Raw genomic sequence first — 20,708 nt, 5'->3', positions numbered from 1 at the left:
ACCTATAATGCAGGAAAAAAACTCAGCTGACCCATTTTTACATTCAGATTGGTTCAATTTGTCTTATGATCTTGAATTACAGTATATGAGGGGTGATTGATAAATTTGTGGCCTAAGGCAGAAGGAGTCAATTTTAGAAAACCTGGCACATTTATTTTTCCTACACTTACACACTTAGTCTAGCAGTCGTGGAGCATATGGATCCTTTCTTTGTAGAAGTCGGTGTCTTGGATCTCCAGAAAGTCGTCCACAGCAGGGGTGATTGATAAGTTTGTGGCCTAAGGTAGAAGGAGATGAGGAGAAACTTCAAACTTTCTGCATTTTTACTCAAAGAATTGAACTGCACATGCATATAACGAGAGCAGTATAACTCATCTCCATCTACCTTAGGCCACAAACTTATCAATCACCTCTGCTGTGGACGACTTCTACAAAGAAGGGATCCATATGCTCCACGACCACTGGACTAAGTGTGTACATGTAGGATTAGATTAGATTTAATTATGAGGTCACGCAGTCCTCTTTTATTGTCATTTAGTAATGCATGCATTAAGAAACGATACAATGTTTCTCCAGTATTAGATTAGATTAGATTATGAGAACACTCAGTCCTCTTTTATTGTCATTTAGAAATGCATACATGCATTAAGAAATGATACAATGTTTCTCCGGAGTGATATCACAGAAAACAGGACAGACCAAAAACTAACACTGACAGATCCACATAATTATAACATATAGTTTCAGCAGTGCAAAGGAATACCATAATTTGATAGAAGAACTGACCATGGGCACAGTAAAAAAAAGTCTCAAAGTCTCTTGAAAGACCCATCACCTTTCGCAGATGGAGAAGGAAGAAAAACTCTCCCTGCCATGAGCTTCCAGCACCGCAAACTTGCCGATGCAGCATCCTGGAAGCACCCGACCACAGCTGACTCTTGAGTCCATCCGAAAACTTTGAGCCTCCAATCAGCCTTCCGACACCGAGCACCGAGCACCATCTCTGCCGAGCGCTTCGACCACGGCCCCGGCCACAGGCTGTAGGCAAAGCCGAGGAGGGGACTATGTTCAAAATAAATGTGCTAGGTTTTCTAAAATTGACAACTTCTACATTAGGCCATGAACTTATCAATTACCCCTGGTAAATATATAAATCCTGAGAAGGTATACAGATTTGACCAAAACTTCGTAGAACTCTTAATGAAGCATTTAAAGATAACATCTTTAAAGATCAGCTTTATTTGTCATGTGTATATCAAAACATTGAAATACATAGTGAAATGTATTATTTCCATCAACTACCTTACCTAACCATATGTCTTTGCAATGTGGGAGTAAACCAAAGCACATGGAAAACGTCCATGTGGGAAAACGTACCAAATATGAAGAGACAGCAGTGAGCAGGCAGTGACTAGTGGGGTACCGCAAGTCTCAGTGCTGGGACCCCAGTTGCTTACAATATACACTAATGACTTAAACGAGGGAATTAAATGCAGCATCTCCAAGTTTGCGGGTGACACGAAGCTGGGCGGCAGTGTTAGCTGTGAGGAGGATGCTAAGAGGATGCAGGGTGACTTGGATAGGTTAGGTGAGTGGGCAAATTCATGGCAGATGCAATTTAATGTGGATAAATGAGAAGTTATCCACTTTGATGGCAAAAACAGGAAAACGGTTTATTATTTGAATGGTGGCCGATTAGGAAAAGGAGAGGTGCAACGAGACCTGGGTGTTATTGTACACCAGTCATTGAAAGTGGGCATACAGGTACAGCAGGCGGTGAAAAAGGCGAATGGTATGCTGGCATTCATAGCAAGAGGATTCGAGTACAGGAGCAGGGAGGTACTACTGCAGTTGTACAAGGTCTTGGTGAGACCACATCTGGATTATTGTTTGCAGTTTTGGTCCCCTAATCTGAGGAAAGACATTCTTACCATAGAGGGAGTACAAAGAAGGTTCACCAGATTGATTCCTGGGATGGCAGGACTTTCATATGATGAAAGACTGGATTGACTAGGCTTATATTCGCTGGAATTTAGAAGATTGAGGGGGGATCTTATTGAAATGTATAAAATCCTAAAGGGATTGGACAGGCTAGATACAGGAAGATTTGGAGAAGTCCAGAATGAGGGGTCACAGTTTAAGTATAAAGGGGAAGCCTTTTAGGATAAAGATGAAGAAAAACTTCTTCACACAGAGAGTGGTGAATCTGTGGAATTCTCTGCCACAGGAAACAGTTGAGGCCAGTTCATCGGCTATACTTAAGAGGGAGTTAGATATGGCCCTTGTAGCTAAAGGGATCGGGGGGCATAGAGAGAAGGCAGGTACAGGGTTCTGAGTTGGATGATCAGCCATGATCATACTGAATGGCGATGCAGGCTCAAAGGGCCGAATGGCCTACTCCTGCACCTATTTTCTATGTTTCTATGGAATTGAACACTGCCACTGCACTGCAGTGGCCAGTTTATTAGGATCCTCCTGTACCTAATAAAGTGGCCACTGAGTGTACATTTGTGATCTTCTGTTATTGTAGTCGACCCACTTTAGGGTTCAAAATGTTGTGGGTACAGAGATGCTCTTCTGCACACTGCTATTGTGAAAGGTGATTATTTGAGTTACTGTCATCTTCCTGTCAGCTTGAACTAGTCTGGCCATTTCCTCTGACCTCACTCATGGACAAGGCATTTTTGCCCACAGAACTGCCACTCACTGGATGTTTTTTTGTTTTTCACAGCAGTTTGCTGTAAACTCTAGAGTTTGTTGTGCATGGAAATCCCAGGAGATCAGCAGTTTCTGAGATATTCAAACCAGTCCATCGAACCACCAGAAATCATTCTACAGCCAAGGTCACTTAGATCACATTTTCTCTCCATTCTGATGTTTGAACTGTACAACATTTTGAACTCCCTAACCATGCCTGCATGGTTTTTTTTGCATTGAGTTGCTGCCACATGACATTTGCATTAATGAGCAGGTGCAGAGATGTACCTAATAAAGTAGCCATTGAGTGTATATTCTCCATTTTAAAATACGACCTGTATGTACGCTATTTTGTACAATATATAGCATTCTAGTTCTGTACTTATGAACAACTGCAGAAGAATTGACATTGAATTTATTCTTCATTTAACTAGTCATTAGACATGAATATTTCTTAATATTGGACAGCTTATTCTCAATAACTTCATTAATGGGTTACTTTAAGTTTCTGATTTTCTTAGACCATTAATGTAGTTGATAGCTTGTGGTCCAATAAGAAGAACTGAAGTTTCTTCTTACTAGTCTTCTTCAGCTTATGTCATCTCCGCATTTCAAGAAAATTCCCAATGCACAAAAAAAAGGATCATACTAATTATTATGGGGGTAAGGGTGTTAGTAATCTGTAGCTGCTAAACTTTTGAAACCCATATCTGACAGATACATTTGCCCTGGAGACCAACAATAAACTTTTCAATCCACTTTCTATTTTACTCAAGGCAGAATTAAAGTGCAGATCTCCTTACTTAAATGTGCAGATTGGGTCTTCAATACATAAACTGTTCCTGCTCAAGGTGCCTTAAGCGTGGCTTTACTTCCTTTTATCCTGGCGGTAATTTTCTTCTTACTGATATTTTCCTACATCGGTTGAACAGCCACTGTAATAATCCTAGAAGGTGGCTTTTAAAATCACTGGAGCTTTCTGTCCTTGAGACACATTTCCTAGTCCAGCTTGTATCTGCATCTCCATTTAAAATAGAGGATTAAATTTGGGATATGGGAAGAAAGAAACAAAGAATCAGAGCATAAGCATGAGTTGTATAAGGCAAAATTAAATGTTCTTGTACAGGGTTGGGGTTTGGGGAATTATTCCATTTGCACACTGTTTTTCATAATTGCAGTACTTCTAAAGTATTTATGAAGTGAAGTACATTTGAAGTATCGTCTCCAGTGCAGTCTCCTTGGTAAAAGGCAAGGTAAAACTGCTCATGTCTCTCAACCAGGTCACAGAAATAACTAAGGATAAGAGCTCTGTAAAGCAAATGCAAGAATCAACTGGTCAGAAGAGTGAGAGGGAATAAAGAAGTTTTATTCAGCAACATGTTTTAAAATGCCAATGCTCTGCTGTTTATCACCTTTCTAACAACATTGTAGGCTTCCAGCTGGTTTCTGTAACAGCTAGATTTACACTGGCAAACTCTTAGCTCACTGGGATGAAGTAAATGAGACTTTAGATTGTATTGCTGCTAACAAATGCTCATTAATCAACTGGAGGCTTGATTCCATTTCTCCCCATCCACCATCACTCATACAGAGAGTGTGCTTTGTGTGCATGCATGTGTGCGTGATTACAATCAATACCAAGAAAGAGCAGCTAGAATTTAGATAAACCAGATTTTATTGGCTAAATATATTTCATTGTCGCCAAACTATTGATACTAGAATGTACAATCATCACAGCGATATTTGATTCTGCGCTTCCTGCTCCCTGGATTACAAATCGATAGTAAATATTAAAAATTTAAATTATAAATCATAAATAGAAAATAGAAAAATGGAAAGTAAGGTAGTGCAAAAAATTCAAGAGGCAGGTCCGAATATTTGGAGGGTACGGCCCAGATCTGGGTCAGGATCCATTCGACAGTCTTATCACAGTTGGAAAGAAGCTGTTCCCAAATCTGGCCATACGAGTCTTCAAGCTCCTGAGCCTTCTCCCGGAGGGAAGAGGGACGAAAAGTGTGTTGGCTGGGTGGGTCGTGTCCTTGATTACCCTGGCAGCACTGCTCCGATAGTGTGCGGTGTAAAGTGAGTCCAAGGATGGGAGATCGGTTTGTGTGATGTGCTGCACTGTGTTCACGATCTTCTGCAGTTTCTTTCAGACTTGGATAGGACAAGTTCCATACCAGATAAAAACAGAGAAATATATTTACATTATACCCTGTATTTCATATTTGAAGACTTTCCTGTTCTTTTATTATCTTGAAGATTGTCAGCCAGTGAACTATTGTTTATCAGTTTCAGGTTATCTTTCTCAGTCAATTTGTTTCCTCTCAACTATTGCAAAATCTTAAGAAGTCTGAAGTTCAAAGGCAGCAATTATAGGGAACATTTAGTTCCTTGTATTCACTGCAGTTGCAACACATAGCAATCTATTCTGCTCCACAACAAAAGCAATCCTTTGACATGTCCCTCATACTCTGCAGTAATTTAGCTGTTTATGGTGTATTTAAATAGCATTATGTACCATAAAGTAAGTCAGTCCATGGTTTAATTTCAAAACATAGAAATATTTGAATAAAACAGCTGTGAACTATGAGGAAATCTGCAGATGGTGGAAATTCAAGCAACACACATCAAAGTTGCTGGTGAGCGCAGCAGGCCAGGCAGCATCTCTAGGAAGAGGTACAGTCGACGTTTCGGGCCGAGACCCTTTGTCAGGACTAACTGAAAGATGGCTTCTTTCAGTTAGTCCTGACGAAGGGTCTCAGCCTGAAACGTCAACCGTACCTCTTCCTAGAGATGCTGCCTGTCCTGCTGTGTTCACCAGCAACTTTGATGTGTGTAGCTGTAAACTATTTGGTTTTCCTTTGACATAAGTAAAAGGTGAAGCATTATCACTCAATGTTTTGCTATTAAAAATAATTTTTAAAACTTGAATTGCTAGAATTATTAATCTAACAATGATTGTTATCCATCCTATGATAAGGTTTAGTTTAATAATGAGGTATTTTCATTTCGATCCATACTCAACATACAAGAAAATTGGTAACATATTATATTTAGGAAATTTAGCATTTAACCGTTTTTAAAATCAGGGCTCTAAAAATTAGAAAGCTACTGTTTTTCACTCTCAATGGACGTACATAAATTTTACAGAGAACTAAATTGCTGAGAGCCTCTATTCTCACCATGAATAACTTGTTTTTTTTCTCTTGAACTATCTGAGAAATGCGTACTGTAATTAATATACTAGTTACACATCCAGCAAATTCTATTCACTTAACCTCAGGCAAGGAAAACTAATACAAAATAAATGGTTGACCCATATTTGTCTTTATGATTCAAATCTCAGAGTAGCCATGACATTCATATAGTTATGTTTTATATTGCCTTAAACTGAACTCACAGTTAACATGTTTGAAGTTGTCCTTTTTTGTCTGATATTTTCTTATAGATAGATAGATAGATATACTTTATTAATCCCGAGGGAAATTTGGTTTCTTTACAGCCGCACCGACCAATAGAGGCGTAAATATAGCAATACAAAAAAAAACCCCAACAATCAAACACCAAAATGCAAACTATGCCAGATGGAAAATAATTCCAGGACCAGTCTATTGGCTCAGGGTGTCTGACCTTCCACGGGAGGAGCTGCACGTTCGATGGCCACAGGCAGGAACGGCCTCCTGTGCCGCCAAGTGTTGTATCACGGTGGAATGTGGCCGAAGTCCAACAGTAAAAAGTTCAATATCCAGTCTGCAAACACATTCCCCAATCGTAATATGGCCTGGATTGCACCATCCCTTGTTAGCCAGATCAGTAAGCACCCAATTCCTTTACGCTTACCGCTCTCAGTGCACTTCCGGTCCGCCGGAACGGTATTACCCACCGAACTCCTCTTCTCCAAAAGTCTCTGTTGTCTCGACCCGGTCCTCTTTCCTCGGCTTTGTGATCCCCCTCTGTGTGTTTTCCTCCGGATTTCAGCAGGGATGGCTGCCGATCTGTTCGCTAAGCCGGCTGGTGTTTGCTGGTCCGTGGAATATACAACTCGACCTTGCTTCTGTCCCGCGTGTCGGGATGTAACCATTTCCAGCGCTAGAAAAAACCCAAATAAAACTCTCTCTACCAGCATGTTAGAGAGGGTGCAGCTTCGACGCGTTACCGTAAGAAAAAAAAATACAAAAAATAACGTAAATTAAAAAGTAAGAAGAAGAAAGTGAGAATAGATCGGAACGGCTCTACCAGGCTGCATGCATGACCGGCGCTTGTGCACTAGATATTCTGTTTTATATAATCCTGATAAGTATAGTGAGGAGCATTTAGGGTCATATTTTGCATTTCTCATTTGAAAACGTGCATTTGTCTAAATCCATTTGTTTTTTTTTAATTATATAGGTTATGAAAAAAGGATGTGGCTATATTTCCTCCTTTCCTTTTGGTCTGAGGAACCTCTATCCAATGGACTGCATTCCCTGCCAATGCATTGTGATTTGTCACTTCTAATGCCACTTATTACTGCTTTTAAACTTATTCCCACTCTTAAAGCTACATAAAATATACTAAGATGTCTTAATTATGGATGTGTAGCATTCAGATTCTAATTACAATCTATCACGGGGACACACATTATTCACACATGAAGAGGTGGACACATTAATCACACTCTTGCCAAATGCGCATCTTCAACTCCTTCCTTGAACCCTTCGCCCATACTCTCCTAAATTTCTTCTCTCAGTCCTTAAATTCCAACTCTCCCTTTATCATACCTCTCCTCATTGCTCTCCCTGGCTCAGTCCTTTCTAATCTTCTCCTTCCATATATTCCCATCCCATTTTCTTCAAACTAATCAGTTATACAGTCCCTTTTAGTGAGGCCTATCTTGGCTACCGCGGTTTTCTCATTTGCTCTGTAGTGACCCATCATCCTCGGTTTCACTTCATTTGGTCTGACTTCTGGCTTCAGCCTTGGCCCAATTCTGGCATCTCCTGGGTTGCAGAAATCTCAGGATTCATGAGCCATAGGAAGGATACACTGTGATATTGGGTGCTATTTTCATTGTTACTCTTCTTGAGGATACCTTGGGGAATTAAGGATGTTATTTCTACTCAGATTTTCTGGGTTGTAAAATGACTAATGAACATAATGTAAGAACTGTAGAATATTCTACAAGTAGGATGGATGAGTTAATTAGGTAGTTTGTGAGGTAGTGCACTCCTTCCACCACCTAAGCAGGGCCTTTGTGTGTCTTAGGGTCATAGAATACTACGTCATAGGAAAAGGCCACTCAGCCCATCATGTCAAAGCTGACCAGTGGATAGCCATCCATTCTGTCAACACTTGGTCCTTAAAATTCTATGCTTAAGTAACGTAATTACTTGTCTAGGCCCTTCTTAAGTGCTATTAGATGTTTTGTTTTGTAACTTCAAACCATTAACCTAATTCAAAGGAAGACACAGGAATTCAGAAATGCTGGTCTAACTTTGAGGCAAATTTTAGCAAGGCACGTATGTATGACGTGATAGCATAAAGATATATGCAATTCACTTATTTATGCATATAACTCGTAATGAATTATTTAAATGAACAAGAACACTTAATCAATCAAGAAAATATATACAGGATTTCTCAAATATTACTGGAATATTTAATACATAACATCAGAGACTCTGCTTCCACCACTGTCTCTGGCAGTGCCTTTTATGTTCTCACTGCTCTTTCCAGAAAAAAAGTTCCCATTGAATCCATTATAAATCTCTTAACCCTTACCAAAAAATCTAAGTCCCCTATGTTAGATCACTTCTGATAAGGGGAAAGGTTTACTGCCATCTAACTTATTTGTACGTAGAAAAGTACCACACAGGAACAGGCCCTTCAGTTCACAATGTCTCAGCTGACAGAAGTAATTGCAGACATTTCAACCTCACTCTGCTTCAGGCTAGGTTTTCCACCTACTTCAACAAGACCAATATCATCCCAGTACCTAAGAAAAAGAATGAGGTAATATGCTGTCCAGTGGCTCTGCCATCCACCAGGAAGAAGTGCTTTGAGAGGTTGATCATGGCATACATTAAGTGAAACCTCCCAGATAACCTTGACCAACTGCAATTCACCTACTGCCAAAATAGATCTATCGCAGACTCCATTACCCTAACCCAACACTCATCTCTAGAGCACTTGGGCAGTAAAGGCACCTATGTTAGACTATTGCTTGCTGACCTTCAATGCATAATTCCAAGCAAATTAATCTTCAAACTCTTAGACCTGGGGCAATACTTCTGTTTGGAACTGGATCATTGACTTACTGACCGACAGATCACAATCATTAAGGATAGGCAAGAACACCTCTGCCATGTTCATCCTCAACACTGGTGTCACACAAAGCCACATCCACCTCCCCCTGCACTACTCCCTATGCACTCACAAATGTTCGGCCCGATTCGACTCAAAATCAGAAGAATCGTAATCAGGTTTATTATCACTGATGTGTGTTGTGAATTTGTTGCTCTGTGGCAGCAGTACAGTGTAATACATAAAAGTTACTATAATTTATAATTAAAATAAATAAATAGTGCAAAGAGGAATAGCAAGGTTATGTTTTATGTTCGTGAGCTCATGGACCATTCAGAGGAGCAAAAGCTGTTCCTAAAACACTGAGTGTGGATTTTTAGGCTCCAATACCTCCTCCTTGATAGTAGTAATGAGAAAAAGGCATGCCGGGTGGTGAGGACCCTTAGTGGTGAATGACGCCGTCTTTTTCAAGATGCCCTCAGTGGTGGAGAGGCTTGTTCCTGGGATAAAGCTGACTGAGTCTATAATCTTCAGTAGCCCCCTTCGATCCTGTGCATTGTGTTGAAGCAACCAGTCAGAATTCTCTCCACACTACATCTGTATAAATTTGCTCAAGTCTTTGCTCAAATCTCCTCAAACTCGTAATGAGATAGAACCAACACACATCAAAGTTGCTGGTGAGCGCAGCAGGCCAGGCAGCATCTCTAGGAAGAGGTACAGTGGACGTTTCAGGCCGAGACCCTTCGTCAGGACTAACTGAAGGAAGAGCTAGTAAGAGATTTGCTCTTCCTTCAGTTAGTCCTGACGAAGGGTCTCGGCCCAAAATGTCGACTGTACCTCTTCCTAGAGATGCTGCCTGGCCTGCTGCGTTCACCAACAACTTTGATGTGTGTTGCTTGAATTTCCAGCGTCTGCAGAATTCCTTGTGATGAGATATAACCACTAGCATATCTTCTTCATAGTTGCATTAATATGTTGAGCTCAGGATAGATCCTGTGAGATGATAATGGCCAGGAACTGGAAGCTGCTCACCTTTTTCGCTGCTGAACTATTCTAAGTATTGATCCATCTACAAAATTCCCATATACAAGTTTGAAGATGATACTGCTGTAGTAGATCACATCTCAAATAACAATGGGTTGGAGTACAGGAAGGAGATAGAGAGCCCAGTAACATTGTGTCATGACAACAACCTTTTCTTCAATGTCAGTGAAACAAAAGAGCTGGTCATTGACTTCAGAAAAGAAGTGGTGCACTTGCTCCTTTCTACATCAGTGGTGCTGAGGCTAAGAGGGTTGAGAGATTCAAGCTCCTAGGATTGAGCATCAGTAACAGCTGTCCAACCATGTTGATGTCATGGCAAATAAAACTCATCAGTGTCTCAGTGTCGCTACTACAGAAAGCTAAAGAAATTTGCATGTCCCCCCGACCCTCACCAATTTTCACTGATGCACCTTAGAAGGTATCCTATCCAGATGCATCATGGTCTGGTATGAAAACTGCTCTGCTTGTGACTGCAAGAAACTGCAGAGAGTTTTGGACTCAGATCACCACATAACAGAAACTAGCCTATCCTCCTTGGTCTCTCAATGTGTCAGTAAAGCAGGCAGCATAATCAAGGAACCCAACCAACCCTGGACATTTTTGTTCCTCCCTTCCCCCTTCCACAGAAGATGCAGAAGTCTGAGAGCATGTACCACCAGGCTCAAAGATAATTTCTTTTCTGTGCTGCAATTGGTATATGGTTCTATGGTTCTATTTGGCTGTTATAAGACTATTCAACGGTTTCCTAGTACAATAAAAATTGGCTCTTGATTGCACAATCTACCTCACTGTGACCTTGCATCTTAATATCCACCTGCACTAAATTTTATCTAAAACTGTAACAGTTTATTTTGCACTCTGTTACTATTTAACCTTCCACCTTACACTATACTATTGTAATGAAATAATCTATCTGAATAGTATGCAGGGCAAGTTTTTCAATGCACTTCAGTCATGTGATTATAATTAACCATTCATCAAGTTACCAAATTAATGAAATAATCTTGCTTTGAAAATTATGTATTTCATGACCTTTTCAAGGTGTTGTGTGAATTTCTGTATTCTTTAAATAATAGATGTCAGCATCAGGTAATTTTCTCAACTTCTTCTGCGGAATAAGCAGTGAACTTGCAAACAGCATCGAGCTGTGTCTCAACAATAAATCATTAATACTTAACTTGGATGACACTCTTACTCAATTGGGCTTCTGTTTCAAGTTCAAGCATTGATCACTATTGTGCCTTTGTCAGTGAGGATAACAAGTCAGAATAATGGATCGTCTTCCAGTTATAGATTCAGACTGAACTACAATTAGCTTGAAGCTGTGCTGAACTCTCCAATTTTTGAAAATTGAGAAGTTGCAGATGCTGGAAATCTAAAATAAAAACAAAACATTGATCAAGCAATTTCAGAAACCAAGATAATGTTTCAGGAAAAAGACCCTTTAACAAATTTGGGAAATACAAAATAAAACAGTTAGTTTAAAACTGAGAACAGGTGGGGAGACAGAACAAATGGAATATCTCATAAAATGAAATTACAGATTCTGTGGGGATAAGTTGTAGAGGCTATCCAGGGAATGGAAGCAGATAAAAAAATGCAAAAATACAAAAAAGATATTAGAATGAGCAAAATCTGGAGATGTGGGGTGTGCACAACATTTTTGGTTGTGTTGCAAGAGAGATAAACAAAACTGTGTCATTGTCACAGATGGATGACTTGAAGCAGAAGCTGGTCAGCTCTGATACAGACTGAGAAAATAAGTTACCTGAAGCTGTAGAATTCAATATTGAGAGTCAAATAGCTGCAAAATGCCACGAGAGAGGTGTGATGTATTTCTTCAAGCTTATAAAGGGCATCATTAACATTGTAGGAGGTCTGAGTTGTGCCTAAGTAATGAATGTGGATGCTCTCCAAAGCAATCATTCTATCTGCATTTACATTCCCCAATGTTGAAGAAACCGCATTATGAAAACCAAATGCAGTAGACTGAATTGGAAGAAGTGCAAGTAAATCATTGTTTCCCTTGGGAACCTGAGTGGTCAAGGACTCTGTCGACTATGGTAGTTGAGAACTAGAGTTAGTTTATGTCTTCCTTTGAACCGTATTTAGACAGAGATCATAAATGCATCTCATCCGTTTTCTACAGTTCAGCTCACATCCTTCTCTTCCTGATTAAAACAAGAATAGAGCTGCCCTGGTCTACACCTTCAAATCCACCAGCCTCTGTATTCAACGGATTTGCTTTGCACTTCCTGCCTGATTTAAAACATTCAACCACCAAACCTATGCTCCACTCTCCTTTCAGCATTTTGAAGGAATCATTTTGCTGTTGACAGACATTCTGCCCGAATCCTCCATCCACACCAACCAGTCTTTTCTTATAGCATTTTTTCAAGAGCCTGTATGAAATGTCACATTTGTCATTTCTCCTCTTACCTTTTCACCACCATCTTAGGAATCAAAAAGACCTTTCTTGTGATGCAGTGCTTCACTTGCACTTATTCCCCTCCAAAGTTAGTTATTAGGTGTTCACTAAGTACCTTCTGTACATTAGGGGAACAAAATGCCAATTCAGCGGTGACTTATGGAGCTCATGCAATCACTCTGCAAGGATGACTTGAAACCCCCTGTTGCATGGACTCTAATTCTCCATTCTTCCAGCACTGACCTGACTGTCTGCCTCCTGCACTGATAGAATGACACACAAAGTAAGCTTAAGGAACAGGACATAATCTTCCATTACAGCAATTTTCAGCCTTGCAGGCTCAGAATCAAGTTCTATAATTTCAGGCAGCTCTCTCAGAATTGGACATTTCTGCTGTAAGTCTGTGTCCATGGCATTGGCTAATTATTGTCTTTCACCTTTAGCACAAGGTGGCGTGCTGGCTGGTCATATTCTACATGTCAGAATTTCATATCTTTTGATGTACATCAGTTTCAAAGTTCGAAGTTCAAAGTAAATTTATTATCAAAGTACATTTACGTCACCATATTAAACCACAAGATTCATTTTCTTGTGAGCATACACAATATGTCCATAATAGAATAATAACAATAATAGAACCAATGAAAACCACAACAACTTAGACATTCGACTAGTGTGCAAGAGACAGCAGACAGCAAACTGTGATACAAAAAAAATAATAATATTGAGAACATGAGATAAAAAGCCATTAAAAGTGGGAATACTTCAGTGGTGAGGCAAGTGAAGTTGGGTGAAGTTTTCCCCTCTGATTCAAAAGCCTGATAGTTGAATAGGAAAAAGTCTAGCTAAACTAATTGTTATGAGGCTCCTGTACATTCTTCCTGGCAACTACAAGAAAAGAGTGTGACCTGGATGGTGAGGCTACCTAATGACGGAATCTGTTTTCCATAAAACCATAAGACCATAACACAAAGGAGCAGAAGTTGGCCATTCGGCCCATCGAGTGTGCTCCACCATTCTATCATGAGCTGATCCATTCTCCCATTTAGTCCCACTCCCCCGCCTTCTCATCATAACCTTTGATGCCCGGCTACTCAGATACCTATCAATCTCAGCCTTAAATACACCCAATGACTTGGCCTCCACTGCTGCCCGTGGCAACAAATTCCATAGATTCACCACCCTCTGGCTGAAAAAATTTTTTCACCTCTCTGTTCTAAATGGGCGCCCTTCAATCCTTAAGTCATGCCCTCTTGCACTAGACTCCCCCACCAGGGGAAACAACTTTATCACATCCACTCTGTCCATGCCTTTCAACATTCGAAATGTTTCTATGAGGTCCCCCCTCATTCTTTTAAACTCCAAGGATCAAGAGCGGTCAAACATTCCTCATATGTTAACCCTCTCATTGCCAGAATCATTCTAGTGGATTTTCTCGGAACCCTCTCCAACGTCAGCACATCCTTTTTTAAATAAGGAGCCCAAAACTACCCACAGTACTCCAAGTGAGGTCTTACCAGCGCCTCATAGAGCATCAACATCACATCCCTGCTCCTACACTCTAATCCTCTAGAAATGAATGCCAGCATTGCATTCGCCTTTTTCACCACCGACGCAACCTGGAGGTTAAACTTAAGGGTATCCTGCATGAGGACTCCCAAGTCCCGTTGCATCTCAGAACTTTGAATTCTTTCCCCATTTAAACAATAATCTACCCGTTTATTTCTTCTGCCAAAGTGCATAACCGTACACTTTCCAACATTGTATTTAATTTGCCACTTCTTTGCCCATTCTCCCAATCTATCCAAGTCTCTCTGCAGACTCTCGGTTTCCTCAGCACTACTGGCCCCTCCACCTATCTTTGTATCATCAGCAAACTTAGCCACAAAGCCATCTATTCCATAATCCAAATCGTTGATATACAACGTAAAAAGAAGCGGCCCCAACACTGATCCCTGTGGAACACCACTGGTAACCGGCAGCCAACCAGAATAAGATCCCTTTATTCCCACTCTCTGTTTCCTGCCAATCAGCCAACACTCTATTCACATATGTAACTTTCACGTAATTCCATGGGCTCGTAATTTGTTAAGCAGCCTCATGTGTGCCACCTTGTCAAAGGCCTTCTGAAAATCCAAATATACAACATCCACTGCATTTCCCTTGTCTAGCCTACTTGTAATTTCCTCAAAAAATTGCAATAGGTTTGTCAGGCAGGATTTTCCTTTAAGGAAACCATGCCGAGTTCTCCCTATCTTGTCATATGCCTCCAGGTACTCTGTAACCTCATCCTTGACAATCGACTCCAACAACTTCCCAACCACCAATGTCAAGCTAACAGGTCTATAATTTCCTTTTTGCTTCCTTGTCCCCTTCTTAAATAGCAGGGTGATATTTGTAATCTTCCAGTCCTCTGGAACCATGCCAGTATCTACTGACTTTTGAAATATCATTGCTAATGCCTCTGCAATCTCCACAGCTACTTTCTTCACAACACAAGAGTGCATTCCATCTGGTCCGGGAGATTTATCTACCCTTAGACTATTCAGCTTCCTGAGTACTTTCTCTGTCATAATTGTGACTGTGCACACTTCTCTTCCCTGACACCCTTGAGTGTCTGGTATACTGCTGATGTCTTCCTCAGTGAAGACTGAGGCAAAATACTTGTTCGATTCCTCCACCACCTCCTTATCTCCCATTACAATTTTTCCAGCATCATTTTCTATCGGTCCTGTATCTACTCTCACCAGAACGAGGGGTCGCAGTTTGAGGATAAAGGGGAAGCCTTTTAGGACCGAGATTAGGAAAAACTTCTTCACACAGAGAGTGGTGAATCTGTGGAATTCTCTGCCACAGGAAACAGTTGAGGCCAGTTCATTGGCTATATTTAAGGGGGAGTTAGATATGGCCCTTGTGGCTAAAGGGATCAGGGGGTATGGAGGGAAGGCTGGTACAGGGTTCTGAGTTGGATGATCAGCCATGACCATACTGAATGGTGGTGCAGGCTCGAAGGGCTGAATGGCCTACTCCTGCACCTATTTCCTATGTTTCTATGTCTTTTACTCTTTATATACTTGAAAAAGCTTTTAGTATCCTCTTTGATATTATTTGCTAGCTTCCTTTCATAGTTAATCCTTTCCCTCTTAATGACCTTCTTAATTTCTTTTTGCAAGCTTTGAAAAACTTCCCAATCCTCTGTCTTCCCACTAATTTTTGCTTCCTTGTATGCCCTCTCCTTTGCTTTAACTTTGGCTTTGACTTCTCTTGTCAGCCATGGTTGCATCCTTTTTCCATTAGAAAATTTCTACTTTTTTGGAATATATTTGTCTTGCACCTTCCTCACTTCTCGCATAAACTCCAGCCACTGCTGCTCTGCCATCCTTTCCGCTAGTGTCCCTTTCCAGTCAACTTTGGCCAGTTACTCTTTCATGCCACTGTAATTTCCTTTACTCCACTGAAATACCGAAACATCGGATTTCGGCTTCTCATTTTCAAATTTCACAGTGAACTCAATCCTGTTATGATCACTGCTCCTAAGGGTTCCTTCACCACAACCTCTCTAATCATCTCTGGTTCATTACACCGTACCCAATCCAGTACAGCTGATCCCCTAGTGGGCTCAACAACAAGCTGTTCTAAAAAGCCATCTCGTAGACATTCTACAAATTCTCTCTCTTGAGATCCAGTGCCGACCTGATTTTTCCAATGCCCTCGCATGTTAAAATCCCCCACAGTGATCATAACACTGCCCTTCTGACAAGTCTTTTCTGTTTTCTGTTGTAATTTGTAGTCTACATCACGACAGTGTTGTGAGGCCTGTATCTAACTGCCATCAGGGTCCTTTTACCCTTGTGATTTCTTAGCTCAATCCATAAAGATTCTGCACCTTCCGATCCTATGTCACCTCTTTCTAATGATTTGATATCATTTCTTACCAATAAAGTCACACCACCGCCTCTGCCTACCTTCCTATCCTTCCGATACACCGTGTATCCTTGGACGTTCAGCTCCCAGAGACATGCATCCTTTAGTTACGTCTCAGTGATGGCCACAATATCATACCTGCCAATCTGTAGCTGTACAACAAGATCATCCACCTTATTCCTCATGTTGCGTGCATTTAAGTATAATACCTTAAGTCCAGCATTTGGTACTTTTTGCTTTGATTGCACTGCCACTCATCCCAATGGCTGCAAATTTGCCTCATTCCCTGTCTGTCCTTCCTGACATCTTTACTGCCCACTATCTTAGATTTATTTCTGTTTTCCCCCTCCTCTGCTCTATCATTCTGGTTACCATCCCTCTGCCAAATTAGTTTAAACCCTCTCTAACAGCTCTATTAAACCTTCCCGCCAGGATATTGGTCCCCTTCGGGTTCAGGTGTAACTCATCCTTTTTGAAAAGGTCATACTTCCCCCAGAAGAGATCCCAATGACCCAAGAATCTGAAGCCCTGCCCCCTGCACCAGTCTCTCAGCCACGCATTCATCTGTCCGATCCTATTATTCTTGCCCTCGCTAGCATGTGGCACAGGTAGCAATCCCAAGATTACTACCCTGGATGTCCTGCTTAGCTTCCTTCCTAACTCCCAGAAATCTCTCTTCAGGACCTCCTTCCTTTTTGTATCTATGTCATTGGTATCAACACATACCGAGACAACTGGCTGCTCGCCTTCTCTCTCTTCAGAAAATTCTGGACCCGATCCGAGACATCCCTGTGACAACACTTTGTGTAGATGTGCTTAATGGTGCAGAAGGCTTTACCCATAATGGACTGGACTATATCCACTACTTTTTGTAGGATTTTCTGTTTAGGGGCCTTGAAATTCTCATACCAGGCTCCTGATGCTGCCAGTCAATATACTCTCCACCACACATCTATAGAAGCTTTTCAAAGTTTTAGATGTCATGCTGAATCTTCACAAACTCTGAACAAAATAGAGGTACTGCCTTGCTTGCTTCATAACTGCACTTGTATGCTGGACCTAGGACATATCCTCCAAACTGTTAACACTGAGGAATTTAAAGTTGCTGACCCTCTCCACCTCTGATCCTCTGATGAGGACTGGCTCATACACCTCTGGTTTCCTCCTCTGGAAGTCAGTAGTCAGCTCCTCGGTCCTGCTGACATTAAGTGAGAGGTTGTTTGTAGTAGCACCACTAGGCCAGATTTTTAATTTCCCTCCTATACAGTATGCTGAGTTGGCATCTCCTTTGATTCATCCTACAACGGTAGTATCATTAGCATACTCGAATATGGCATTGGAGCTGTGCCTAGCCAAGCAGTCCTGAGTGTGAAGTAAGTAGAGCAGGGTGCTAAGCACACGGCCTTGTGTTTCACCTGTGCTGAGGGAGCTTGTGAAGGAGATGTTTTTCCCAGTCCAAACTGACTGGGGTCTGCAAGTGAGGACATTAAGGATCCAACTGCAAAAGGAGGTATTGAGGCCAAGGTCTTGAAAATTATTGATTAGTTCTGAGGGGATGGTGGCATTGAATGTTGATCTGTAGTTGATAAAGAGCATCCTGATAAAGGGCATCTTTGCTGACCAGATGTTTCAGGGTTAAGTGAAGAGCCAATGAGATGTCATCTGCTGAGGACTTGTTGCTACAGTAGGCAAATTAGAGCAGATTCAATTCACTTCCAGGCAGGCAGGCAGGAGTTGATATGTTTCATCACCAACTTCTCAAAACATTTCATCATTGTGGATGTAAATGCTACTGGATGATAGTCCCTGAGGCAAGTTACCAAGTTCTTCTTAGTCATCTTCTTCTTCTTCTTCTTCTTCTCCTTCTTCTTCTTCTTCTTCTTCTTCTTCTTCTTCTTCTTCTTCTTCTTCTTCTTCTTCTTCTTCTTCTTCTTTTTCGGTTCATCTCATCCACAACTGTTTTAATAAAGCCTATGACTTCCATGGACATATTCATTCAGATCTAGAGATGAGTCTTTGAACATAGCCTAGTCCACTGACTAGAAACAATACCATAGCCTCTTCCTCCCATGAACACCTCTTGTTCTTCTAATCTCTGGAGCTTTGATCTTTAGCTTTTGCCTGTATGCAGGTAGGAATAGGACAGACACGTGATTAGATTTTCCTAACTGCAGTCTGGGCGTGAAATGGTAGGCACTCCTTATGTTACTATAACAGTAGTCTCGTGTGTTGGGACATCTAGTGCCTCAGGTTATATGCTAATTGTAACTGGGCAGGATTTTATTCAAAAAAGCCAGGTTAAAGTCCCGGTCTGTGATTTGATATGTGTTGGGATGGATTGTCTCTTGTTTGGAGACAAGTGCTTCATTATAGTCGGCCGCTGGTGGTATGTAAACTGTGGTCCAGATTGTGGAGGGGAGCTCCATAAATAAATAGAATGGTCATCATTTGATCATTAGGTGTTCAAGGTTGGAGGAACACAAGTTCAACAAATCTGCCACCTTGGAGCACCACTGAGAGTTTTACTCTCCCTAACTCATTTATCTCATAGCTTTTATTTCAATGTATTTTTCTCTCTCTTTATCTACCCCTAGTAAACATTGACTGGATTAACTCTACAATTTATATTCATGACAATTCTGGTTTTACCCTATCAGAGGTATTCCCTTTCATTTATCCATCCATCCATCCCACCACCTATGTTGCATTTAAAACTAACCTGTTTACTTTCTTTCCAAATACTGATAAATGGTCTTTAACCCGAGGCTTTAGCTCTGTTTCCTTTTCTACAGATGCTGCCTAACTAGCTGAATGTTTATAGCACTCTGTTTTTACCTCAGATATTTTTTGTTTGCAGAATAGAAACCATTGAATTTAAATATATCCCAGTCTTTAACATGAAACAGGCAACAGGAAATTATCTGCCCATTTGTCACTCTGTTCCTAAAATTAATTTCCAATGAAATTAGAGAAACTGAACCAGAGAGATACAATACAAGCTCTTGGTCTTTAATGTTGTAAGTCTTATGCAATGGCCCAATGACAAATTTTTGCCCTATCTAATTCTCTGATGGCTTTGAAAAGGAAGAGCTTGTTTGTTATTGTCATATTCAGTCCTCAAGTTTATGAATTCTTTTTGTCTGGCATATGACTGATGCAGATAAGATGATGTTTACAGCTAAGCTAAAGCTGCAGAAAGTGATGATTGGTCTTGTATTATTGACTCTGAATTGCTTATCAATTATAAAAGGTAGGATTTAATCATACAAACTCTCATTCACCAGCAACACACATCAAAGTTGCTGGTGAACGCAGCAGGCCAGGCAGCATCTATAGGAAGAGGCGCAGTCGACGTTTCAGGTCGAGACCCTTCGTCAGGACTAACTGAAGGAAGAGTGAGTAAGGGATTTGAAAGCTGGAGGGGGAGGGGGAGATGCAAAATGATAGGAGAAGACAGGAGGGGGAGGGATGGAGCCGAGAGCTGGACAGGTGATAGGCAGAAGGGGATACGAGAGGATCATAGGACAGGAGGTCCGGGAAGAAAGACGGGGGGGGGGGGTGACCCAGAGGATGGGCAAGAGGTATATTCAGAGGGACAGAGGGAGAAAAAGGAGAGTGAGAGAAAGAATGTGTGCATAAAAAAGAGTAACAGATGGGGTACGAGGGGGAGGTGGGGCCTAGCGGAAGTTAAAGAAGTCAATGTTCATGCCATCAACATTGACTTCTCTAACTTCCGCTAGGCCCCACCTCCCCCTCGTACCCCATCTGTTACTCTTTTTTATGCACACATTCTTTTTCTCACTCTCCTTTTTCTCCCTCTGTCCCTCTGAATATACCTCTTGCCCATCCTCTGGGTCACCCCCCCCCCGTCTTTCTTCCCGGACCTCCTGTCCCATGATCCTCTCGTATCCCCTTCTGCCTATCACCTGTCCAGCTCTCGGCTCCATCCCTCCCCCTCCTGTCTTCTCCTATCATTTTGCATCTCCCCCTCCCCCTCCAGCTTTCAAATCCCTTACTCACTCTTCCTTCAGTTAGTCCTGACGAAGGGTCTCGGCCTGAAACGTCGACTGCGCCTCTTCCTATAGATGCTGCCTGGCCTGCTGCGTTCACCAGCAACTTTGATGTGTGTTGCTTGAATTTCCAGCATCTGCAGAATTCCTGTTGTTCTCATTCACCAGTATCTATTGAGGGACAAAAATTCTGGCATCATAGAATCTATAGTAAAATATTAATTGAGAAATAGTTGCAAATTCTTTTATTGTTTTGTTTATGCAATTAGTCTCAACATAGACACGGGACAGTGGAAGTCACTCAATTCCATTCACATTGT

This window comes from Mobula hypostoma, chromosome 4 (genome assembly GCF_963921235.1).
Source record: "Mobula hypostoma chromosome 4, sMobHyp1.1, whole genome shotgun sequence".
NCBI classification, from domain to species: domain Eukaryota; kingdom Metazoa; phylum Chordata; class Chondrichthyes; order Myliobatiformes; family Myliobatidae; genus Mobula; species Mobula hypostoma.
Note: the sequence above shows the minus strand (reverse complement) of the source record.